Raw genomic sequence first — 27350 nt, forward strand, 5'->3', positions numbered from 1 at the left:
GTGCTCAAGCTGTCCCTGTGCTCTGTCACAGACTTCATCTAACTTTGAAAGTTTAATCACCTTTATACAAGCTGTGAGACTTAAGAGATGAGTCAACTAATCAGTTTCAAATAATTACTCAATTAGAAAAACAAGTTGCTGGTTTCCCTCGAACAGAAGCAGCACGAGGAGAATCACAAAACTAACTGATTTTTAAACAAATATAAGAAGTTAAGGGGGTTTTAAGACAAAAAAAAAATTAAAAAAAAAACCCACAACAGAAAATGGTGGCTTTTGTTAAGCAACTACATTTTACAGGAAAAAAAACCCCACTACTAAAGTTTTACAATATACTCCAGTGAAAGCTGATTAATTGGCCTGAATCTCAACATTAACAAGCCCTAATCCTCTTGTCAGGAGACCTGCTTACAAGCTTCTCTCCCCAGTCGTGTTAAAGCACTGATGGGAACAGAGATCTGTATCTCAAAGCACTGTCCAGCCAGCCTGGGATTATCTCTCATCTCCTAAATCTTAACAGCTGTGTAGAAAGGCAATTAAACTTCCAAAGTTAGATGAAGTCTGTGATAGAGCACAGTAGCAGCTTGAGCAGTTTGACATGGAAAGGTCTAACATATAGCTCCAACATTATTGTTTAAAATGTCTATTTGCTCCTAACACAAGCATCACCTGGCATCAGCTGAGGGTCTTGGACCTAGAAAGGGCATACTTGTAAGGTATTAAAGAGCATCTAACATGGGGGTTTTTTCAGTTATTTTAAAAGTGCTTATATTTTATACATGCTAATGAGACATTGCAAGTTGGCTGAAATAATTATTACGTTAATACCCTTTAATGAATTGTCTATTGTCAAGAATTTATGGATTGATCCTGCATGTAAATCCTTTAATGCTGTCTCCTTTGTGCAAGTGGAATTTCACTCCGCAGCAGAACTCAGCATAGTTGTCATGTTTTCTGCCACTGTTTGAACTTGTATCATGACTGTGATGGAGCCACGTCATGCCAGCAAACTAAAATCTCGTGTTTTCCTGGGCTTTTTTTATTCTTGAGTTAACTGTGCACAGCCTGGAACAGAGTTCAAGCTCACATCTCCAGAGCTATATCAAGATGCCTTAATATGGTTTAATCATCACATCCTCTCTAAATGGCTGTAGGACATTATTTTAAAAAAAAAAAAAAAAAAAAAAAGGGCAAAGCTATTTTGGTCTCGCCAGAGAATTGCTTGACACAAAGGTTTTGGAAGATGCCTAAATATAGACAGTTCTGGTGAGATCTGGGTCTATGCAAGATAACAACTCTGCACTATTTTTGACTGTTTAACAAAGATGCTGGGAACACAATGGCTTCAAACAAACACTGCTTTGGCTCTCCCCGGCACTACAGAAAATAGGCACGGAGGTGCTTCTGAGAGACTCCCATCAACATCACTATAAAAAACTATAAATCCTCTACTAAGTAGTACATCAATCAAAACAGTGGCATGCAAATCATGATCCATTAAGTACTTCACACTTGATTACCCATGACATTTTAGAGAGGGTCATACATTGATGAGTTGCTTCTCTTTTCTTTGCCCTTTGCTATTTGGAGTGCATGACCACTTTTAGTTCATTACCAACACAAAGTTAAGCACAAAGCTTAATTTCAACAAGAAAAAACAGCAGCTCCTTTGTTGGTCCTTTTCTCCTTAAATTTGCTCAAGTTCTATGTCTCTTTATTCTACAAGGATCACACCTTTTGAGAAGAAGCGTCAGTCATGGCACATGTGCAGGTGCACCGTTGTTTAAACTTGGCATTTGCTACCAAAGACATTCTGAAAGTGGAAGAGAAAGACTCTAACCACCCAAGATTTCTCAAGATACCTTTTTCCCTGATTCTATCCAAGACTGAAAGTCAGGCTGAAGACTTGCTCATAGTTGAACTAACTTCCAAAACCCCAAACATGCATCTGGAAGCCATCCTTCTACATTTGTTCCCACTTACAGCCTGATGCCCCACAATGAGGTGTGATCTCATGGCTACAGGGGAGACCAAGACAGTCACCCAGGTCTAATTCCTGTCTCTGTCACAGAGGCTGAGGACAGCCTGCCTGACCTTCCTCGAGCATTCACAGATACAGTGCATATCACAGTATTAAGAGGAAAAAAATCACTCGGTAACTTCCAGCTCACTTCCCTGCAGATCACGGGAGGTTCCCGGGCATGGGTAACCCTTTCTCACAGGAGTTACTGGCAAGAAAGAAGCAGGGAGCACTAGAAGAGAAAGCAGGGCTGTTCCTTTGGGCTCTCTAATTTGAAGGGTGCATATTACACAGACACCCAGAGCGTAAACTTCAATATCCCTGCCTCAGTTTATCCACTTACAAAGTGGCAATAAAATTCACAATACATACATCTAAAAGCTGTTGTGAGGTTTAATTAAGCAATAAGTGCATTTAGAATACGTGGAGATCTCCAGATAACAAGGCATCCATACAAGAGAGGAGGCGATTACTTCTGATGAAACAAAATATCATGGCAACAACCTGGCACACTCAAAAGGGAATATCCAGGGCTGTCTCGACTCTCCTTTTACAGCCTCAGAAGAGGAAGCTTGCAGAGATTGTTTACCTGCTCTTTTGCATCATAAGTTTTGGCAGGATGTTCGAGAGGATGCAGAGAAATGCCTGCATGGGCTGAGTGCTCAGAGCTGTGAAATACAGTTCCTATTTAAAAATCAAAGAGCTGGGAATCTGCTCCTGTCAACAAGCCTTTCAATAGAGAGGAATAATATAGCAAAAATAGATTAAATCTCCCACCTTAGGGTGATCTGGGTGGCTGTGAGGAGAAACGCGTTTTGGCAGTTCCCACATTCTTTTGTCAAACTTCTGTTGTCTGGGAAAGCGTGGAGTGCCAGAAGCCCTTGCAGGTGAATACCTTGGCTGTTTCAAGCTCACTTGATTCAGAGCGATAGCGTGTTTATCTAGATGTTTGGAAAGTTATTAATGAGATCAGCAAATCCTTTCCATGCATAAATTATAAATCACCTTCAGCAATGCCATGTAAATTATCAAGTCAAGTGAGAACATGCTTATTTATCTGTGACAGTCTTTTATCACCAATAAATAAAAGCAAGAGAGAGAATTATCTGGGGAGAAGTGTATCACTCATAGCACTGAACCACAATCTGTTTGGTCACAAATGGCACACTGGTGCAGCAGAACCCCTGTTAAGTTGCACATCACAACATCCTGAAGGAGATGCCAGCAGTGGTACTACACCAATCTAGAGGGAGTCAGAAAGGAGCACACTTGCCATCCAGGCTGCACTGCTGACCCTGTTCAGGTGCACTCAGAATGGTTTCCACCACACTGGTGCACCAGCACTTGCTCTGCAGAGAGGGCAGATGTCTCCCCACAGCCTGCACTCAGTGCCTCTTCTCATCAACACACCTCCCTGCAGAGTGAAGGAAAGGCACTGGATGTACAGAGGTTGGTTTGGGGGACCTGTTTTAGCAGCCTCAGCAAGCAAGAGTTTCAGAAGAAGAATAGACAGAAAGATACCAGTTTTATCAGTGGCTGCTGCAAGTTCTGGATAAGAAGAGATACAATTTGAGCTGGCCTGAACTTTTAAATCCTCTCCTATCCCAAATTCACAAGATACATCACGCACTAATTCCTTTTAGCCAATGTATGGTATCTTTATATCACAGCTCTGCTCATCCGCCTTCAAGGTCCAGCTAACCCACAAATTTACAACACAGCTGCTGCTCTAAGAGTACATGATTTGGTCCAGTTGTGCAACAGGCATATCACCTGGTAAAATTTGAAAGTAGGTTTGCTTATGGAGGCAGCCTATTGATGAATGCTTTAAGCCAAGCTTTTCTTCAACAGTTCTGCAGAAAGTCTCCCTTTGCATGAGAAGGTACATAAAAAAAATACATGAAATTAAATAAAAATCCTGGGGAAAAGAATTGCAGAAACTGTTGTTAGGCATGAACAAAAATAGTTGTGATAGGTCTCTTCTACCCCAGCTGCCTTTGCCAGGCAGCTCCAGGGAGGCCCTCAGCAGACACACCAGTGAGCCAGTGGAAATGATGAATCAGAGTCAGGTGGAAGCATCCGGAGTATGAACACACTAGTACTGCAACAAAACCACTGTGGCTGAAAGCTTACACGGTGGAGGTGCCTGTTGCTCCTGTGGGGGAGATGGAGCTCACACTGCAGGAAGCACACAAACCAAGGCATGATAATGCAGTTCCAAGACAAGCCTAGCTCCAGCATGAGGAACGAGCCCATAGCTGACCCAATTGCTAAAGCAAATTAAGACTTCTCAGGTGGTGGGTTACTGCCAGCCAGCACTGGTGAACAAGTGACAGGTTACTTCCCTCTCTCCATGCAGATCACTGGAGGCCAGTCCCATCCCTGGCAGGCGCAGCTGATGAGCTGTCCCCAGCTGGGCTTTGCCACATCGCCCTGACCCTCCTGTGCCCCTGGCCACTAGAGCAGGCACCCGGAGGGCACAGCCCACCAGCTGTGATACAGGGCAGGGCACAGCCCAGCCTGCAGAGCCTTTACCCCGGCAATGGTGACGCACAAGAAGAAAAGTTTCCTTTCAAATTCCTGCTCCATGTCGCACAGCTGCTAATTAGGAGAAAGTGACAAAACAAACACAGTTTTGCTTCTAATCTGGAAAAGCATCCGTCTCCGACAAAACCATTGGCAAATAAACCTAACAATAATATCCCATTTTGGCTCAGAGGTCCTCATGGCTGATGATAGAGCTATTTATTCAAATACCTACACGATATGTAAATTAGTGCAAGATAATAAACAAAGAAATTAATTGCGGTAACCATGGAGCTATTTACAAATGGCCAAAAGCACCACTGACTTCAGTCCAGGCCACAAAAATTTACTCTAGCAAAGAAATCTGGCGATAAGTCTCACCAAGGCTTCACACGCTCTGGAACTGGCATGACTCACGTCCGCCCCGATCGCCCCACGCTCTTCCTGATACGATAAGTTATCACTTCATAGTTCTTATGAGCGCTACTTTTATCTACTCTCACTAAACCATATCAAGACTTAATTTTGCCTCAACAGTTAACAGAATGCTATCAGCAGCATCCAAATTGCATCTAAGACAGCTTAGGAGAGTGAGGTTTTAAAATACTGTCAATAAGGTGATCTTACACCAGTTAAATATACTCAGGTATGCAAGACCATCTATTTTCAGCACGTACCTTTCACTTTTCAAGAGATCCCAAATTCACAGAGTAACCTCCACTTCCAAACTTCAGCCAAACAGACCTAAGGCAGAAATGTTCTCCTTTTTCTCTCTGCTTTTGATAACTATCAGTGAATTCATTCCAATTAGAGAAAACTACCCTGCAAAACTTCACTGCCTTCCTGGTGCTCCTGTGACTGTGAAGTTTCAGACAGTAAAGCACCACACAACTACAGATGGATGATCTCCAAGAGCAGCCCCAGCAGCCATCTAGAGCCACCAGAGACTTCTTCCTTGCACCCGCCCCACAGAAGGGTTACTTGCGCTCTGCCTTTGACCACCAAAGCAGAGTGCACTGAGAATCTGTTAAGTTGCCCCACCCAGAAGTCCTTCGAGGACCACCGGTTCCTTGAATTTTCAAGCACCTCATCACTTGATTACCAAAATCTTTATTAGTCTATCAAAAAAACATAGGAGAACCCATTCTTTCAAAAAATATTACTCATATCAGCGTATTACTTTTCCATGTTCCTTACTTGCAATTACTTAACATCTTTTCTTGCCTGCATTCATTCATTAAGAAATATGCACTCCAATGAACAAACCCAGGATTTTTCAAAAAGAACCAAACCATGACATTTGTAGGTAATCAAAACTTGAGGCAGTTAAGCAGAGCAGGAGGAAAAGTGCTGGCTTCAATGAATTAGTTATGGCGCACCTAAAGTGTCAAGCATATTTTTTAGACACATTTTTCCTTTGTGAAGGTGCAGCCCAACAGCAGCCACTAATAGGTCAGTAAATTTGCACTGTGCCAGGCAGAGCCTCAAATACATGAGATCAGCAACCAACTGGGGGAAGATGGGAGATGGTTATATCGCTACATTTTATTCCTAAGCAATTGCTTACACTTTGTGAATGTACCACTTAGAGCTAATTTTTAGGTTGTGCCCAACTCATCATGGGACACAAGTAATCTACTGAAAGACCTGCATGAATCACTTTAGTCAACATTAAGTGGGTTTTGACACTGCAAATGCTTAGTGACTTTATTCTGAAATACACAAACAGAACTGTTCATCTGCACAGTAATTTTAGAGCTTCAGAGCAATACAGGGTTTGAATATGTAAATAAAGGAGAGCAAATTCTAGGCCTGGATTAGATGCCCCCTACCCAGATTGCCTTAAAGCAACAAGGAAAGAAGGAAAGTCGCTTTGACATGGAAACAGTTGCACTAGACTCATTGATGGCCTTAAAAACAAGCTCACCAAGACCCCTGGCTGAAGGCCTCCTGGGTCCGTGGAGTCTCCCTGCCCCGGCTGTGCCCCACACCAGGCTGCCACTTCAGCACACCCTGGCGAGAGCCCATGAGCAGGGGCTCCTGGCCAGCCTCCTTCCCTGTTGCGCACAGGACCCTCAGACAGGGAATGAAGAAGCCGAGTCCAGAAGACAGAGCAGCCACGCTGCTATATTAAAAAGTTTCCCAGAACTGCTATTAAGGAGCAGCCTCAGCATCCAAATACTATAATAGTTACCTGAACACTTGCAGAGCTGCCGCTGACTCATAATCCAACTGCACTCACAATTCTGAAACTGGGGATTAAACACCCTGCCTCAGAGCTCGTCCGCCCTGTTGCACACACAGAGCCCATGACAAAAAGCATTTGCAATTCAAAGCACTCATGGATTCAAGGTCAGAGTTTTCCAGTTTCAAGAATTCTTCGTATGTGCAAAGTGTAAAGCATTGATACCACTAGATTAATTTTTTAGCATCTACCTCAAAAAGCGAAGATGAAGGCAATCATTATTTCAGCTTCTTGAGGGGGGCTTCCCTGTCAGCATGTGTTAGCGACTTGTTAAACAAAATGTTTTGCAGTAAATCACATGGAAACGTGAACTCAGCAAATGCCAGAGGCAATGACAGGCGGATATAAATGACAATTAGAAAGGTGTGTCCGGATGCTTGAGGTATGAGCCATGATAAAGTGCTTGTGAAATTTCACCTGCCCGGATTGGGACAGAGGTTGTGGCCTTCAGGGAAGGGGAAAAAAAAAAAAAAAAAAAAAAAAAAAAAAAAAAAAAATCAGATGTGCTAATTAAAAAGAAAACTATATGTCTGAACAGACATCCAAATATTCCAGCCTCAGCAGGGAATAAAACCTACAGATTGTGGGAATTAGTCTGAATCAGACCTCATTAAATGGTCACAGCAACGCTGGAGAAAGACAGTACAAGCCAATGGGTACTGCAAGCACCTCTTTAGCCAGTGAGAAGACTGAATTCTTTTCGCATAATCATTCATTTGCACTCATGGGCTTCTAAAATGAATTTAGCAGATCTCTGTTCACCTTCTCTGAGCCGCTTTTGACTTTTTAGAAAATATAGGGAACTGATAACAATCGTTACAAATTTTGAGAAAGAGAAGCCAACAGACATACTTTAGCTGATTAAAAGTTTAACATTAACAACATCCATTACACCAGCAGCTAGAGATGACTAACAAAGAAGAACATGAAATCACATTACTGCATTCAGCAAACCTTCAGAAAATGTTACTTTTCACAGTCAAAAATAGCATACCTTACCAGCCCAGATTTCATCAGCCCATTCTGTCAGCAGTAAAAGCTGTTTTCTAGGCCATGGCATTTTCCATTAATGCAATCTGATTTGCCACTGCATTTTTAGAAAACTAAGGTGAATGTGCAATACTGAGAGAGGGCAGTTGGTAATCCAGAAATGAAAGTCTGAAACTCCTCATGTAGGGCAAGGTCAAAGAACAGCTGCCTATGGAAAACCCCACGCAGAGGGACTTGCATATCACATTCTAGCTGTCTATTCCTAGGAGCTTTATACCAAGGATATTTTAAATAAACAGTAAAATACTTCTCAACAAATGATTTAAAAATGTGGAGATAATGACTTCTCATATGGCTTTATTACTGCTTGCGCTTGTAAATACATCACCTGGGTAGTTTTATCTCCCACATTGGTTGATCTTTAAGAATTTCTGATTATTGCTCACGTTGTTCTGAATGTTATATCTGTTCCTAGCAACAGAGACAAAAACAAGCTAAAACAAAACATAATGGTATTTTTGAAGCTACAACGTAATACTTACCTAAGATAAAAACCCACCTGCATATTTCTAGGAACTATGGTACTATATAAGAAGTAGTGACGAAAGAGCTGATGGCAGTTTTTGATAGAAACAACTATCATTCACAAGCTACCAGTGAACTAAACAAAAATTAACAAGCACCATAAAGCAATTAAAATCCAAAGTGTAAAGTAGATGTAATGACTCAACAGCCTGATTACTGCTCTCATAAAACCAGCCCAATAACACACGGTCTGAGTCTCCTCGCATTGACATTGACATAAATTTAAGTAGCAAATTGAAATTCTCATCATTAGTGGAGTTTCACTGATATAAAAGTTGTAAGGCGGGAGAAACAGACCCAAAGACTGTGCACTGAAAAGACTGACAAGAAACCAAATCTGTGCACTAAATCTCAGTGTGGTTACATTAGGTGCCACTTTGTGGGCCAGAGGCCAGCTATCAGCAGTTTGCTGCATGATTTGCGCAGTATGTGTTGTTTTATGAAAATCTCACTCTCTAAAGACAATTAAGTGGGCACTGCTACTCTCATCCTAGAGTCAAAACTCATCCTTCCTGGCAGTGAAAAAAGCCTGGAATGATATATGCTCCAGTGGGTTAAAAAAACAACAACAAAAAAACAACCCAACAACAAAAAACCCCACAACCAACCAATACCAGCACCCTAAACCGCACAAGGGAAAGAACAGCATGTAAACTCCAATTTTCTGAATTTTAAACTTATCTTATTACTGGGAGGACAGCCTTCCTCCCTCCATCCCCACTTCTGCATTGGCAATAGTAATACTGCTTACAACTTAGAAGATCATGCTCATTCTAAACTTTCACCTAGCTGAAAAGTTCCAAAGATATTGTAAGACTCAATACAATAAAACAACTGTTCTTGGTCTCCCAGATAACAAGTAAGGCTTTTTCACTGTTCCAAATAATCAATATGCATTCCATGCATATTTAAAGACATCTTTGTATCGTTTCTTTATAAAGACAGCTTTGGCCCTCACAAAAGAGGTTGTTCATGGTCTTAGGTAATGCAGAATAAATTAATTGGGCAATACCTCACACTGATTTTGGAATGCCAATTTGAACAGACACGGGCTCTCACTGCACTGACTGGTCACTTGCTGAGTCTCTCGAGGAGTGGCAGTGAATTAGGAATACAACAGCATGTTTGCTAGGTGAATGTCAAGCACGCTTGAGTAGTGCCCCCGAACCACAAAATCTGATGGGCTGAGATTTAACAACCTAGTTTATGTACCAGATGTCATTGACAGTTTGGGATCAGCTTTTAACTTTGGATGGAGAAGGAGGAGTACAAAATTTAACTAGATACTCCCTGCCAATATCCCTCAGCAAGCCTCTGCCAGGAGTGAAGCAGCTATTTCTTATTCATTGCTCATGCAGTTCGTATCAAAGTTAGCCCTCGAACTCATGATGTTAAAGAGTCCATACTACATACTAACTTGGGACACCACATTCCTTCAGAAAACGCAAGCAGGGTGTTTAAGCAAGCGGAACAGCCCATGAATCGGAAACATCCATAGTTTGGGTTTGAACACAGGAGCTCAAAGCAGCCAAGGATTGCATGAACACCACAGCACCCTTCCCTCCAGCTCCCCTGAAGCCCTCCCTGAGGCTGTGCCCTGAGCAATGCCTGGAGGAAGGCTGAGGAGGGATAGCCAAGTGTGGCTCAAGCACCATCCGGCAGTACAAGCAACTGAAGCAAGCAAAGCAGTACTCCTCTGAAGTCGGAGGTTGCTCAAGGACCCCGCGGCTCTAGGATTAAACGAGGCAGCCTCAGGCTTATTCTGGTATGTGCTCACTGGCACTGGCTTCTTAGGACCATAAAACCTACCTCCTTCTTTACTCTTGGGACTGCAAGTGTTGACTCAGCAAGGCTCAGGGCACTACAGGCTGAGGGGAGCCTCCTGGAAAGAGGCAGGTTTTTATAGCACTTCCAAATCCACTTTTTAGCAAAGCTTGGTCCATAGCCCCACTCCTTTCCTTCTCTTCAGTATTTTCCAAACCAGAACCAGTGCTAGTCAAATATCTTTGCTACCCTTAACACCTTGCCTAGCTTATTTTGTCCCAGTACAGCCAGTAGCTACATAATAAGGCTTACAACATCACCTCCCCGCATATACTCACACTTACATCGTCTTTCCTCTTTCTCAAAATGAAACTTTGTTAAACCACCACAAAATAAATGCAGATACCAGAAAGAGACTTCTTTCCTTTAAACGCTTTCCACTTTCATGACTTACGTTTATAACAGTTGAGCAATCACACGTCAGTCTACAAAAGACCACTTTCAGTTTTTGATTATTACATGCTTCTATCTTACACACACAAATAGATGCATAAATTCAGACAAAAGCTCCTGCTCAATCAAAACCAACACCTCGCTGGGCCACGAGCTCCCTGCTCGCCTGGCACCCGCAGCTCAGGTGAGGGCTTTTGGCACTGGCACCTCTGCTCTGCTGACACATCCCTTCTCACCGCTCAGCACTGTCACTGTTGATCCTTGCCCTTATTTCCTGCTGCTCCCTCCCTGTTGCAATGACATTCCCAGCATGAGCTTTAAATAACAGCCTGTGGTACAAAAAAAGTGACTAATTCTTTACATTTCCAGTCATAAGCGGTGATCTAACAAGCAACACCACTGGCAAGCCCTTCCCTCCAATACTCTACTCAGCAGATGTTTTTCTGTAGAAAGGTGTTCCTAATCATCTTAGGGCAATTAGAAACCCAAATTATTTTTCCCTTTCTCTTCCCAGTCACTCAATGGCTGTGCCCTTGAAGCCAAGCTGACCCGGCCGCCATGCAGCAGGACAGGTAGGGACAGTTGCCGGGGCGGGGGAGCGAGGAAGCAGGAAGGGCTGAAGGACCTCCCCATGAATCCCTGGGAATACTACTTCAGCAGATTCAGCAGGATTGCCCTGCAAATGAGACCTCAGGCAGAAACAGCTGGGTCAGAAAAGGATGAAACTAAACAGATAAGCCAGAATGACTGACTTTTAAAGGAGGAAGAGCATCCCAGCTGTCAGGGCAGGAGACAACTTGAGATGTCAATATGCTGCCCGTGTTAAGTGTTCAGTGTTTTTCAGACAGGGTTAAAGTACTTTCACACACCCCCCCCACATGACAGAGTAAGGCCCTAATATCAGGTCACTGTACACTTGTGATAATTTTCTGCCATGTTTTATTGCTTTGGTATTCCTGAATAACACAGACTCCCATGAGAGCACTACAATAGTCTTTATGAGTTAAGAAACTTTAAAGTATTAATACTAAAATCAGTAGGATCTCTCAGCTAAAAAACACACTTTCAGTTTATTAAAAACTAAAATCCTGTGATTTGCTAGCACTTGCATAACTGAAAGGAATAATCCTTCTCTGGCACTTCACTAAGCTCACGAGTTTACACTAGCAAACAAAACAAGTGTGGTAGGTTGAAGTTACTCTTTGATCTGGTAAATAAATCCATAGTGAATTCAGGTTCAATTACAGTATTTAAATTTATGACATCTACAGTGCTGTAAGAAGTTAGTGACAAATGCCAGTTTCATACAGAAAACAAGCATTAACATGCACAAGCTACAAAAAAAGTCAATTGACTCTATACAGATATATCAAAACATACAGTCTTTTACATGTATTTGTCAAAACATTTGATTGCAGTTTTAGTTACTATGAACAACTCACTACTACAAAGAAATTTCTAGTTTGGTATACTGAAAAGTAAAATTTGCTTTACTGATATTTGTGTGCACACTTAAATGCATATTCACAAATGCAGTTGTCGTTACTGCTGAAATTTCATTTGCATGCAAAATACCTCTGGTGCAAATTACCAATAACATAAGGGAGCCCATGAAATGTTGAAGACTTCAAAGGATGAGAGAAAAACTATTTGCATTTTGGGCCTGATCCAAAGCACATTAAAGTCAAGAGTAGTCTTTCCATTGGCCGCAACAGATGTTCTGACTCAAAGAAGTTTTGATGCAAGTTATTGACTAACAGTAGACCAGCAAGACCACAAAATCCACTTTCTGGAAAAAACCCAAAAGTTAACTTTGCTAAATACTGATTTACTGCTTTTTGTCATGGCAGTTGTCTCTCAGCTTCTTCTGGGACAGCCTTTGCTGCCTCTCTACTGCCTGCAGCACATCCTTCTGTTTGATACCCCATGTTCATTCCAGTTTCTACACTTCAGCATTCTTCTCTCTCGTTGATGGCTTTTAAATTCTCTCTCATTCTCCAGATACTTAACTTTGTAACAGTGTTATTTAAGCCACAAAAGTGACTTATGAGACAAGTACCAATAAAGGACAATATAAAAACTGACAAAATATGTTTTGATAGATTGCTACCTATAAAGCATACAGATATCAATGTATTCAATCTTTGAAAAACTGCTAGTCATTCTCATAACAGAAGTAAACTACTAGCTGCTCTCATCTATTTGAGAATAATCAGCTTAATCAATACTGCTTTAGCAATCTCTGTCTATTCCATCAGTGTTTTAGCGCAACTTTTCATTTGGCCTCAACATGTTACTGCCTTCAACACCAGGACAGAAAAAACCTTTTCACGTAAAGGATAAGAAGCACCATGTGGTAAAAGAAAACAAGTGACTGGACTTGCAACACTGCAGGTACCAGGTAAAGAAATAATAGCAAGTTTATTTAAATAAGCTTGAGTAATTTATTCCTTTTAGAAAGGAACATTTTTCATGGCATGACCCAAAAAGAAATGAACTAGTAGAAGGAGCATTTCTCTAGCATAAACATTATTAACAAATGCCATAATTATTCTGTATGTGTCACCAGTAAGCAAAAACGAGCCCACCGCAATAGAACAAAAAAAATGTACTAGGACGTAGCATACATTTTTCTTCCCTTCTATACTTCAAAGTCATAAGCACTCCTCATATTTCATGGTAAAAGGTTTTATTTCTCGGTTCCTGCAGCTCAGGTAATGATATCGTAACTCAAGGTGGTGCAAGGCTCACTACAGCTCTGACCTCATAAACAATTTTAACATCCCTTCTCCACATCCCAACAGAAATAGGGCTATAGCTGAGTAGCCACTATCTCCTCAGCAGGTACCTGTTCATTCCACTTGTACGTGAGCACATGTGCTGCACATTAAAACCAACCTGGATGCACAGAGAAGGTTTCCATCTGCATGAGGGAGGCCATCTTTCAACAAGCAGAGATAAATTTGCCAAATATGTGAGGTGTGTGGGAGGAAATGTGAAATTAAGCCAAAACACAGCACAGACTCACAAAGCAAGATGCACAGCACCACATCTGCTACACACATCTACTCTGGCCTTCTTCAAGTGCTAGAGACAGCGTGTTGTTTCAGAACGATTAAAGCAGTACTGCTACGAACGGGGGCAGAGGAAGGACCCAGACAGAAACAGTATTTCTGCTTGTCTTTCCAGGCAAGCCAGTTACAGGCAGAACTCCTCATGGCTGCTCAGTAGCATCCCTGCCACACCGTATCATTACCACAGGCTCAGATGAGGAGGGGACACTAAGGCCAGTAAAATGAAGCTATGAACCTCATATGAAAAACCTTGTAAAAAGCTGCGTACAAGCCAGCAATGTGCGCTCGCAGCCCAGAAAGCCAATCGCATCCTGGGCTGCATCAAGAGCAGCGTGGCCAGCAAGTTGAGGGAGGCGATTCTGCCCCTCTGTTCCGCTCTGGTGAGACCCCACCTGCAGTGCTGCGTCCAGCTCTGGGACCCGCAGTATAAGAAATACACAGACCTGCTTGAGCAGGTCCAGAGGAGGCCATGAAGATGCTCAGGGGGCTGGAGCACCTCCCTGTGAGGACAGGCTGAGAGAGCTGGGGTTGTTCAGCCAGGAGAAGAGAAGGGTCTGGGGAGACCTTACAGTGGCCTTCCAGTGCTTAAAGGGGGCCTACAGGAAAGATGGGGAGGGACTCTTGATCAAGGAGTGTGGTGACAGCATGAGGGGTAAAAAGGGTACATTTAGATTAGATATTAGGAATAAGTTCTTTACTGTGAGGGTGGTGAGGCACTGGCACAAGTTGCCCAGAAGCTATGGCTGCCCCCTCCCTGGCAGTGTTCAAGGCCAGGTTGGATGGGGCTTTGAGCAATCTAGTCTAGTGGAAGGTGTCCCTGCCTATGGCAGGGGGTTGGAACTGGATGATCTTTAAGGTCCCTTCCAACTCAAACCATTCTATGATTCTATGACATGTAGAGCCACAATCCTTTGGAAAAGCCACGGCCCTGTTCAGTGTCATTCTGCCTCTGCAGTAGATTGGAACAAACTGATAAAGGGGTATCCAGGACACTTAAACAGGATTCTGGTTAGCTGAAACTAGCTGGTTAGTTAACTGGAAAACTGAAATGCAGGGCTAGAGCTCTAGCAACCAAGAGACCTCTTCAGACTGAAAAGGTTTCTCGTGGGGAAAGAGGTCAGGAGACAGCATGATCAAGTCTCTATATTTCTAGGTCAGACCTCAAGATGAAGGTGATCCCATAGCAACTGTGCAAGAGTATTTACCATAAGAGATAAGGCTGGAGACAACGCCAGTTAGTCTACTCCCCTGCCCCACAGGAGGCTAACCTTTACTTAAACGATGCTACCAAATGTCTAACTTATTCTGAAAATCCTCTAATGCAGAGATTCCCCCACATCCCCCAGCAATCTGCACTGGCACTACGGATCTCTGTGATTATGATTTTAATTCCCCCCCCCCCGTTTAGCCCAATCTTCTCTTTTTTTTTGTAATTTAAGACCATTATTTCCTGCCCCCTTACCAGCTCCATCTTTACAGCCAACTTCTATGCACCTCCGGTTAAAGAAGAAAGGTGAGAGACATTTCAAAATACCTCCAACTCTAAGCAAGCCCAAACTTCAAACTGGTTAATGTGAGCTGGACAGTAAGTGCTAACACAGGCAGAAGGGACACCTTAGTCTCTTAAGCCTGCATGAGGGTTACTAATCCATCAGTCAAGGTCTGGACTTAGTTAAAAAGATACCACCTAGTATTTCAATTATTTCGTTCTGGAATAAGGCCAAAATGCACTAGTTGAAGTGAACAGGTAAAACAGAATCCACTACTTTCTGAAAAAACCTCTTTGATGAACCAATTGAAAAGTGCTCTCTTAAAGACAATCTATTTCCCCTTATCACATGTTCTTATTTGTTATCAAAGGTCATCTCACAAGATTCACGATGCTGAGCTCAGGGCAATAAACAATTTATTTTGCGAAATCACATACAGACTGAATGAAGATAGAAGAATTACAAGCCAATACAGAAAGAAGAGGCAGGTCAAACCAGCACTGGGCTATCTTGGTAGTATCTCTATTGAGCATCAGTAATGCTTAATAAAATTAATAGTATACAAGGCTTCTGGTTCTTCACAAGGTTTTTATTAAAAATAACAACAACAGGGATTATTGTCCAAAAACAGTTGTGAGGTTTGATTTTCCCTTTCTTTGGCACCACTCACCCATAGCCTCACCGCCATGGCTGACAACTTCCCTGCAGAGAATCAGTCAGGATAGTGGCACCAACCAGGTCCAAGTTTCCAGACTGTGGAAAAACTCCTGGGAAATATTAACAGCCTTTTTCTGATACCTGCCAATACTATGGCACGGCAGAGGAAGAGCTTTCATCTTTTTCATCATAAAAAGTGCTAGGTAAATTGCCAGAGTACCACATTTCCGTATTCACTTCAGATTATTTTATAATGGGCAAATTCTGCCCTCCGCTAGACTTCAACCTCTACTCAGTCCAAGTGATATACGTATAATATTTGACCTAATTGCATTTTAAAGCCCAAATGAGGTTCTTGCCCTCTCAGACAGGCTACTTTTTTCTTTGCTCTACCCAGAAGTCCCTGCTAGACATACTGCAAATTTCTCAAGAGTTATTGCTTCCAAACAAGTATCTTCCTTGTTATTTAGCTAGGCTGAAGGACAGTTCACCACCATTTATGACAGAGGTGCACAGACAAGTGAATAGCAATTACTCAGCATTCGTTAAAACGAAGGCCTCACCTTTAATAATTGCACAGTCACATTTCTTTGCGCAGGGTCAACCAGAACTCCGGAAGGGAGACTTGCTGATTGACACAAATATGTTTGTATTTCAAAGGGCAAATTACAAAGTCAAATAAAAGGCAGTGTTTGCACAAGAGTTAACTTAGCCATTTGGCATTCTCAAAGAGCTCAACAATCCCACAGAAAAATGTTTCTCCTTTGCTCTGCTACATTACATTTTTAACTCAAACTCTAATACAGGTCTGTGGAGAGGTCAAATTACCATGATGCCTGCACAAAGCTAGTTAAATGCACCACAACAAGAAAGAGGAGTTAATAATGACCATTAAAGAAGAGGAGCAATACGGTGGGCAAAGTTCCTTCCCCTCAGTATCCCCACAGTGAGCTGGCAGCTGCCAAAAACTCAGTGCAAGTTACAGCTACAGAGGCCCTTGGACTGTATGGAAAGACAAACCAATGTCCAAACAAACAAGAAAGAGAGGAGATCTCCCTTCTCACACTTTCATACCCTGATTACAGTTCATCTTGAACTAAAAGGACCAGCTCTGCACAGTCACTGTTCCAGCACAGCCTAACAGGAAGGAGAAACAATACTTAAGGTTGCACTGCTCTTGAGACTGCACCATTCCTGTTAAGACAAAGGCAGTTCCCTGCAGTGCTGGATCATACCCATGGTGCATCTCCTTCAGCCTCCATCAGAGCCACCGCTGCTCCTTCACAGTGGACAAGGTCTCCTGCTCCTTTCTGGAGCTAGCCAGCTGCCCTACTTGGCAATGCTGTGGCCATGCTCCCTTCCCTTCTGCTGCCACTCCACACTACTGCAAGTGACTGTAGGTGGATTTTGTTCTCCTTTCTCTCATAAATTAAAGTGCTCTGTCTATCCTAAAGCTATAAACGGGTGCTTTCACAGTGCCCACAACTCTTTGAGCTCACTTTCCAAGCTATTGGGTGTGTTGAATTCAAGGTTACCAAGTATATTAACTCCGGGTACATTAAAATTGGGTACCAAGTGCATGTCTTCAAAGAGCCACCAAGAACTTTAAGGTGAATCAACTAAATGGATAAAGGATCTGCACATGGGTAGATTCAGCCAAAAACGATGGAAATAGTCTTGCAGGTGGTTAGCGATGCACTTGTGTTATACACACTGATTTCACCTCTTTAGTTGACTTCTTTCAACTTTCCTCACCACATAGACAGGCCTTTGAACCTCAAAGCATTACAAAACAAGGTACATTATCAGTCATGTCTATATGTATGCATGGGTACCAGGCACCCACTGAAGCATCATGTCCGGCCTGAAGTATTTGATCCAGGATTTTAATCTTGTATTGATTTTCAGTAGTAATCCAAATTTGGGTCAGCCTGACAGAACTGTGTCTGGGTTTAGCACAGGAGGACAGTTTCTAATGTGCCACGGGAATGACTTCAGCAACAAACTGCAAAAACCAGTTATTTCACATTAAGTGTAACTATTGCTACTCTGAAATTAAATATTACCCAGAAAGCACTCTCATTAACTGCAGAGTCCTTGATTAATGAGCAGGTGGAATGCATATAGGGACCTGGTCCTGATTTCAGCTGTCTTATTAGCTCTACCCTGGACACTTCTGATCACCACAAAAATAAATGAGGAAATCTAAGAACTAATTATGAGTGGGCAAAATGTGTCAACCTCATAACTGTGTTACGGTACTTCAGAGATTAAGTGGAGGCTGGCAGATGTGCAGGATGCAAACACCAGAGCCACTAAAAAGAAACAGCAACAGAATTCAGCTACCTTCTAGCATCTCTGGTGTACGAGACCACAAGAAGCCTCTCAAGAAATAGTCTCCATTTCAGAATGCCTCCCATGCAATTTTGACTACTGCAATCAGTAGTTTGTTCATTGTTTTAACATCAATGGACACAGGAGGAACCTTCAATGCTCATCCCCCTCCCAAGGAGGGGTGGAGGGGCCAAGTCTCCCACCAGGGCACAGACAATGAGCACTGCCCAAAGGACCCAGGGAGGCCGCAGGAGCCTGGCAACCAGAAAGCCAGGGGCACGGAAGAGCATCCCACCTGGAGCTGCTGGAGGCTGCCGCTGCAGGTTTGAAGGCGCATAGGCTGGGGCTGCAGACTGTGCACTGGGGAAACCAGAACCATTTTCTTTGGTTTGCCATCAAACAGAGTTCTATCTAAGCATCTCCTGCTATGCTTATCCAACAGCCACTGCCCCCAAGCACTTCTGTGAAACATTAGGGACTACCCACACACCCTCCTTTTAATTTGTGTTTACTTGTCTCTTGAAAAAGCCCAGAGAAATCTTTTACACATACGAGCTAAGTACAACAAAACTGAATACTCCAACATCTGAGGAGAGTTCAGGCAACTTGTGCCCTACGATTGATGTCCTATTTCTCCCTACACTTTCCTTCTAATCCTCTCCATACTTACACAAGCTGCCTGACCTTCCCAAAGCTATCAGTTCCTCCAAACCCACTTGCAAATTGCCATCCTCGAAAGAGCCTGGGCGCTGGATCAAGCTGTCTCGGCTTGATGCAACCCACACGGGTGCGGCTGGCCAGACCCTGAGCAAGGGTTGGGTAGACCCAGCCCAGGAGGAGAGCAGTCAAGGGGAAGGTATTGATCCGGCTCTTTTAACATGCTAATTTGCCCAGTGGCCGCTTCAGTCACTGCCAGGCGGGACACTTCAAAAGGGAACTGTTTTCAAAGCAGCGATGTCTTTTTCAACTGCAGAAAACACTTAAAACTGAAAGCAAATGAATTCAAGCACCAAGTTCACAGAAGCACTGGTCGGTATTCTTCAGCTCCCCAGACAGAGATGTTTGATGTATGGAAAGACAGCTTGTTAATTAATGCTATTAAAATGTGGCCCAGCAAAAAGCCTCTAGGACTTAAAGTAAGAAAATCCACACCCTTTAAGTGCACATTTTAATATAAAGATAGCCTGTGTTAATATCAAAAAGAATTCAGCCATAACCTCTTGAAGTGTTCCACTGAGTTCCCCCCACCCTGCCACTTCTCAGAAGAAAAGCAAAATGTAGTTAAAATTAAATTTCTGTAACTCAGCATCAACACTGGAGACCATTTTGGCCTTTCTTGGCATTGATAATGGAGAAAATAAAGCCAATTGTTCAATCCCTTCAGACTGCTCAGAACACAGGGCAAAGGCCTGACAAAACCCTCAGTGTGACAGAGGCATTATTAAAATATTTCAGAAAGCAGCAGCGTTATTGACTAACTCCTTTGCTACCAACACAGGCCTTCGATCACTGGCTAAACATAGTGTGAGGAATGGATACAATGGCAGGATTTAATTAACGGTCTGTGGAAGTACTGAACTATGTTATATACACAGAATTTCCAGACAGAATAGAAATCAACTGACTGTTTTGCATCCGTATTTGTGGCTCACAACACACTTCTAGCAAAACCAGAGATGAGCTGTGAAAACCAGGAGTGCTCTCCACACTAAGGGAGATAACAAGTTATAGCTCTGACCCGCAGCATATTACCCTGCTTTGAAAGATTTGAAAGATGAAAACTTGAATTTCCCTTCAACTACATCTCTACTTCCAAGGCTAAAGTTAGCCTTGGTCAGCAAGCAAGAAGAACTGAATCCAGATAAAGGAAGAGCCTCAACCACTGAGCTCAGCCTGCTCCTCTGGACCCCGGCCCAGGGCAGCCATGACCAGCCGAGCCGAGCCCTGGCTGCACCTGCAGCACCAGCTGCCCCCTTCCACACTCACCTGCCCTGCAGCAGGAGGGAATTCAGGATGCCGCTGACCTCTAACCCCTGGACACAGGGGACAAAGCCCATCAGAAGCCACAGGACAGCGTAGGCAAACAAAGGGAGCCGATTGTCAACCTGATGTTGGCTCTGGAGCAGACAGCATCATCAGAACAAACTTATTCACAGAAAAAAAGGCATGAAGAGATAAGACCAGAAAATATGAACAAAATGGAACTTGGAACTTGCAACTTGCTTCCTTGCCACTAAATTGTTAGCTTTATGGGACTTCATGCTGAACAGTATGAAAAAAAATCCAATTTGCTTTGAAGCGCATTAGTCTAACATCCTAATTATTGTTTACATTGCCATTTGCCTTCTATTAAGAATTGAATAATTACCCAGCACTCCATCATTTAAAAATACAAGCAAACAGGATTATCTGGGTAATTAAGACACTGCTCTGCAGTTTTGTACTGTGGCTACACAAAGTATTCATGTATACAAGCAGAAGCTATAGTTATTGATTGCCTTAGTTCAAACGATGTTTTAAGGAGTTCCAGCATACAAGATGGGCAACTCATTAGAGAAAGGTGATCAATGCCTTTTGACAAACATGGAAAGGGAAGAAGCTATCTTGCAGCTAGGACACAAGAATGAGTCTTCCCTCCGGTCTCATCTCAGCCACAGCCATCCTGTGTGCCTCTGGGAAAGTCACCAAGTCTTCCTCCTTCCGTCCTCCAGCAGCTGCAGCACAAGATCATCCCTTCTCCTCCTTCCCAGGAGCCCCACCTTTGCCCAGCCTCTCTGCAGCCTGAGCAGTGCTGCACCAGCCCCCCAGGAAATACAGGGCCTGTTTCCAAGCACACCCCTTTCAGTGGGTTTCTACAGGTGAACTTAATTTTGCAGATTCCTCTAGTGCAATTTAAACCCATTCATCTAAGAAAAGAAACCAAACAAACAAACTAACAAACAAACAAACAAAAAAAGCACACCAGCAAGCTGAGTTTTCTCTAGGCATCCACGACTAAATGAGCCAAAGCAAATACCAACTGTACAGTATAGCTTCCCTCCCCAAACGTTAATAGCCCATCCATATTGTTCTTTAAACAGCATGACCTCCCCTTCCGGGTGGCTATTAGGACAAAAGCAAAGTTTTTGCACGTGCCTTTGTTGTTTTAAAGAGCCTTTCCTCCATTTAATTACACCACCAGAGTTCACACTGCGCAGTTTACTACCCCTGTGAAATTACCTTCAACTTAAACACTAATTGGACATCCAACAAAAACTAAAACCCCCCACAACCTTGTTTTTCCTTCTGGTTTCTCATAGGATGTAGCCCCAACACAATCAGGGTCCCAATTTCATACCACTGATTTATAAAGACACAAAATGAAAAACAGTACTTTAAATTACAGTACATTTGTGCAGCATGTGTTCTAACTCATACCAATAAACCTTTCAACAAATCCATTCTGAATGAGCCCGTGTTTTGGGAGCATTTAATGAGCCTCAGCTTTATTTCAAGCCAAAGGCAATTTTAAGTAAAGTTGAAATAAAGAAAGTTAAAAAAAAAAAAAAGAAAGCCACTAAAACCAGAAATAAAATATGGGTTCTTGTGTAATCATGAGGCTTAAGAAAGCAGAACTTTTCTCACAGATTATTTTCTTTCGATAAATAAAGACAGCAGTTCATTTGTGTATGTTTACTCAAGTGCTACCAGCCCCTTTTCCACTGTGCACCAAACTACAACTGTGGGCCAAGCCCCTTTCTGCCACCAGGCCAGCAAAGTGAAGGGCACTCCACCAGGGCTGAGCAGGTCAACCCAACTCATAGAAAATGTCATAAAACGTAGTGCTTTTTTGTGCACACACTTACAGTGCAGGGGGAATCTCACCTCCCAAAGATGGTCATTCCCCCAGTTGAGGTTGAAGCTACACAAGAGCTTTGTGGTCACCAGTGAACACCTAAAGGAGATGTCCCACCAGGCATGAGAAATTGTGCTCCCTGCATCTCCAGCCATCGTTTTACAAACAAGGCCAGGGCTTCAGAGCATAGCACTTTCCCACGCATCCGCTTGAAGCGATAAAGCAGGCTGCAGAGATCAGGCAAAGACTAACAATCAGTCATAGTCAAGAGGAGACCTTGAGACAAGAGGAACACACTGTGCAAATATTGTACTATCTCTTAAACAAAGACATCAAAAAAATCAAAACAGAACTATTTGCATAAAATCCAAATCTTAGAGCTCCGCATAAACAAAAGGAGATTTTGGCTTTGGTTTCCAAAGGAAGTTCTTATCTCCTTTGTGAAATGGGGAAATGGGTGTGCTACTTTGCATAAGGGTGTATACAAAAAATGTAAATGAGGAATTTGCTGCATGCAAAAGGCAAAGTGGCCAACAGCTGCCAATCCCCATTCACAGGGAAAGCTTCCTTAGTCTCCAGCAGGAGGAAAGAGAAGGGAACCAACATGTTCCCTTCCCAGGGAGGTGGAGCAGGCTCTGAATATTCATAAAATGGCCATTTAGTCATGGGAGTGTTAATTGTCTCCGATTCGCAAAACTGTCTGACCTCACCTGCTCCCCCCCCCCCCAACATATCAAATAATGCATATTGGAACGAAACCAGATAAGATATTTATCTCACAAGTTTGGGGGGCTTTCTGACATAGTCTCAAAAGACTGGACTGCTGAGCATTTCTTTAATCACTTCTCACAAGCGCAATAAAGACCAAGCTCAGTGGAGCATATTATTAGACAGATAATAAACCTTACCCAGCCAAGATCTAAATACTGAAGTCATCACACACAAGATGAGTTATCTGGAAAGTTGTTTTGCCTTTTTTTTTTTTTTTTAAATAAAAGAACACACACAAAACCCAGAAGACTGTCTGTATGCCCCTCAAAAGACTACCCAGACGTGCCATGAAATTCATACCAGCAGAACAGCTCATCTGGCTTCAATTCTGAGGACCATGCCTTTTACTAGTAACACGCGGAATAAGGACCAGCTATTGCTCCCCTATGTACCAGCAGAAACTGACAAATTCAGAAGGAAGCAATTCCAGCCTTTCTCCAAAGGATATATAAAGGGACAATTGCTTGGCAACTGTAGCTTGACTTCTGAGGGGGCCAGGGAGGAAGAAAGCAATACAGAGCCTATGACTATGTTTAAACAGAGATTTTCAAATGCACCAGGTGGTACAAAAATCACAGAGGGAGCAACCCTTGGAAGATCTATTGAGCTACATGAGAACATAACATAACCAAATCACTCCTTCAGCAGAGAAGAGAAACAACTAAATTTTGTTCAGACAGACTGTGTTTCAGCACCCCTCCCATGCCCCTCCTGGTAGCTTCCGTCTTCTCAGCTTCTTTTAAAACGTAACATGTTGAGTCTGTGCATTTTTCTTTCCCCTGCCAAAAATAATCAACCTAAAAAAAATCCTTTAGCAATCTCAAGTCTGCACAGTCTTAGTCACCCTTCTGATTACCCTTTTGTGCAGTCAGACTGTTCATCAGTGTTATTCTGACAAAAAAAAAGTTGTCTATGACTAAAATGGGAAAGTACACACAAATTACTTCACTTCCCCACCCCTACAAAACCTACCATTTAAAAATCTTATCACAGAAAAAAATATAATTAGACTGTACCCTTCTGATGTAAACTGAACTGCTGCTCTCAATGATCACAGCCACTCTTCAAAGCCTCCAAGATAAAAAGAATCTTATCATTCCAATTATTACTTCTTAGGGATGCTCTTATCAAAGTTCCAAGGAAAATTCTAAAACCAGCAGTGATAGGAAACCAAGACTGAGTAGTATTTTACATGACACTGGATTTTCTGCCAATTGGCCAATTCACAACTCAAAAAAGCAAGTGTAGATGAAGACAAAGCTGTTGGCTCTCATAACCTTTACAATATCACAGTAAAAATCTCAACTGTCTCACATATTTATACTAAATGGCAGGTCTAAAATTGAGATTTATAATTTCACAGCATCAAAATCATCACAGATGGCTACAGTCTATTGCTTCTTTAATCTGTCTATTCTCCCTTCCTGCTTGTTTTCCCCTCCTCCTCCTTTGTGTTAAAAAGATACACATTTTATCATAAGGAAATCGTAATCAAATCCAAACCACACTATATTATCATGTAACAAAACAATTTACATAACAATAATGCATACAAGGGAAGTTTAAAATTACTTTATGTCTCAACTTTGCCCTAAAGCACCAATTACCTTAGCCTTGAGATGTGCCATTAGTTGCGATAGTCATGCTCCATCAATAATATTCCACATTTATGCTCTCCTAAATAGATAGCTATTAATGCAGGAGGTTTGGGTGAGAATAAATAGTAATAAGAAAAAAACCCAAGAGCAAATTTGGCTTTTTTTAGCATCAAGTTCACAGCTATAAATTCAGCTGTAAGCAAAGAATCAGTGCTTACCTAATATTTCTACTGATCAGGACCAATTTTGTTGTACCACCCCTGTGACACATCTGTGAAGTTTCCCAAATAAATACAGATTAAATACCTGGCTCCTTGCCCTTCCTGCCCTGAGTTTCTGCATATATACACACACATACAGATGTTCAGTAAGACAATTGCCATCAATAAAGTCAGCTGAAAAAAAAAAGGAATAGCAGTCAAGAGGAAAGACAGTTTTTGGTCATTGTATTCAAACACCTCCATACCACTGACAAATTCTTACAAATCCTGTTCAAGGTCAGAGAGTCATTAACTCCTGTTACAGGAACCACTTTAGATGTAAAGTGGCTTCCCATTACGCTTTCCGCACACACCTCAGAAATGAAGCAAAAGCAGCTCAAGGAAAATGTATTAGTTAAAAATCAGAAGGTTGAGTGAACTTGAAGGAGCTTTTAGGGCAACCCAAGTGCCAACTGGTCCACCTCAGTGCTCTGCAGCAGGGGTATAGGTCCCAGGAGAGGACAGGGAGCTCTGACATCTCCCATGATCTCCCAAGAAGTGCAAAGCCCTGATCCACTGGCCTAAACTATTTCTGCCTACTGAGCTTTTGTCAAACATTTAAGATCTTAATCAATCCCAACTCTGACCCTAGGATCATGAGGGAAGATGGATGAGGAAGTGGACAACCTCTGACCTTTCCTCTTATTTGTCCTGCCACAGTCAATCTACTGAAAAACAATTGAGGTGGAACCTGCTCACCAGCTCCAGTCCCAGCTCTGCACCCTTTTACAGCCTTTCCCAAACTCAAAGCCTCTCCCCCTGCTTCCCAATCCTCTGTACCAAAGCCACAGAAATGCTCCTCACTTCATCCTCCTCCTCCCCTCCAAACACCTGCCGGACCATAACATTTGCTGAACTATGAAGTTAAGTGGGGAGAGGAAAGGGGAGGCCTCATCCAGCAATGTCAAAGGCCAAAACGCTCTAATGGCCTCACTGGAAACCAGATAGTAAGCTGCATAGTTCTGGTAAACTTCAAGAATTCATGAAGAGCAGCTTCCCAGTAAACTGTTCTGGCTGGAGAATGGCATTGTGAGAAAAGGAAACCACAAATAACTGCTGACGAAATGGGTTTAGTGCTTTCAAATTACATGCTAGCCTGAATCCTCTCAAAGCGACTAGTACAGGCCAACTTCACTCTGGAGAGCCCAAGAGACAGAACATTTCTACCTTCTTTGTAAATACGGCATCGCTGATCTTCCTTTTACTTGGGAAACAGAGAATTGGGTTTCATGAGTCCAAGCTTCCCCGGGTGCAGCTGACAGCCAGTAGGTAAGCTGACATTCATCCCCAAGGTCTAGTCCAATACCACAGAAATAATTTAAAAGAGCATCCCACTATCACCACTGCCCACCAGCAAAACCTCAAGAGATTTCCCTTGAACAACACAGGATTTGTTAGGCAATTAGCTCATCACGTCTGGGCCACTGACACCAAAAAATGGCAGATCTGTGTCAGAGTGACCCAGTACTGACCCAACAGGCCTTCAGGAGAAGGCGAAATAATCTCTGTGCAATAAACCAAAATGCTCCCCCCACTCCATTCACTTCTTCCTCTCACAACCCAGGCTGTAAAGGTGTCAAGAAGCTTTGCCCAGAAGTTATTGAGCTATTAAAAAGTAACAGCAGCACCACAGCTACAGGTTCGCATGTTTAACAATATACACGTTTTCAAGTTCCCATCTCAAGTGGTTTGAAAAACCAGAGTAATATACCCCAGACAGGATGCCCTGTCATTGTGCTGCTCATCTTTCCTTTCTCTCTACAGCCCATGGTAATTTTGTTGCCGATATGGCACACTTAGGCTTTTTCCATATACCAAAACCACTAGAAATTAAGGCCAAAGTTCATACTTGGTGCTTCTTTCCTGACAAAGCTTAATTTCAATGCATAATAAAGAGCTTCATATCAACTGTAAATTATCATTTAAAAGAACTAAACCAGACATACAAAAGACACTGCTCTCTCAGGAGTCTAGCACAAAAGCAGTCACTTACTTGCTCTCCAAGTTCTCAGTCTCAAGATAAAAAAAAGAGACCTAATGAAAAAACAGACCAAGATGTGAAGCAAAATCATCTGGCTCCAAAGAACCTTTTCCAAAAACATCGTTCCAAATCCACTAAGGCGTTGAGCACCTTTGACTCAGCACCCAGCAAAATTAAGCCCACTGACCTGTACAAGAATCCATTTAAGTTTGATCTTAATTTATGCTTACACGAGCAAGAGTTTAGAAGCTGAGGCTAAAGATATTTTATAAAAAAGTCCCTTCTCTCCTTCCTTAACCTTTTACAACTTCTTTTTCCAGAAAGGGGAGGTGAAGAGAACTCAGGTATTGAGGTGTTTTTTTTTTTTTTTTCTTTTTAGGATAATCCCTCTTTCATACAAACTTTAATCCCTAATTCTGCAGCACACAGGATGGTGTGTGTGGGAGGGTGGGGTGAAGACTTCTAGCATTTCTAAGAGTATCCTAGCACCTCTATTATTAAGCTGACAACAGAGACCCTCTGAGAAATGAAAATATTTAACAAAGGCAGCAGTGTCAAATATCAAAGGGTATTTAGTGCTAAAAATTTGCAACAAGTAAAACACCATAGACTTCCCCTTCCCAAACTGGGAAAATAATCCAACTAAAACTCCTGCTGCCCCCCTCCCCAACTGGTTCCTCCTCCACTGTGTAATCCAAAGGAGACTTTGCCAGAATTTACTGTGCTTAACAAAAGTTCACTTCAGATAAAACTTAAAAGATCTGCCTCTT

At 42.5% G+C, this 27350-nt stretch overlaps 1 protein-coding gene across 1 annotated transcript in view; it reads right to left on the reverse strand.

The window, feature by feature from the left end:
• The window catches only part of EPHA4 (EPH receptor A4), a 103058-nt gene that overhangs the window by 69281 nt on the left and 6427 nt on the right, over positions 1 to 27350 (reverse strand). The window lies entirely within an intron of this gene.

The sequence above is a fragment of the Leptosomus discolor genome, chromosome 7, assembly GCF_034619465.1.
Source record: "Leptosomus discolor isolate bLepDis1 chromosome 7, bLepDis1.hap2, whole genome shotgun sequence".
Classification (NCBI taxonomy): Eukaryota; Metazoa; Chordata; class Aves; order Leptosomiformes; family Leptosomidae; genus Leptosomus; species Leptosomus discolor.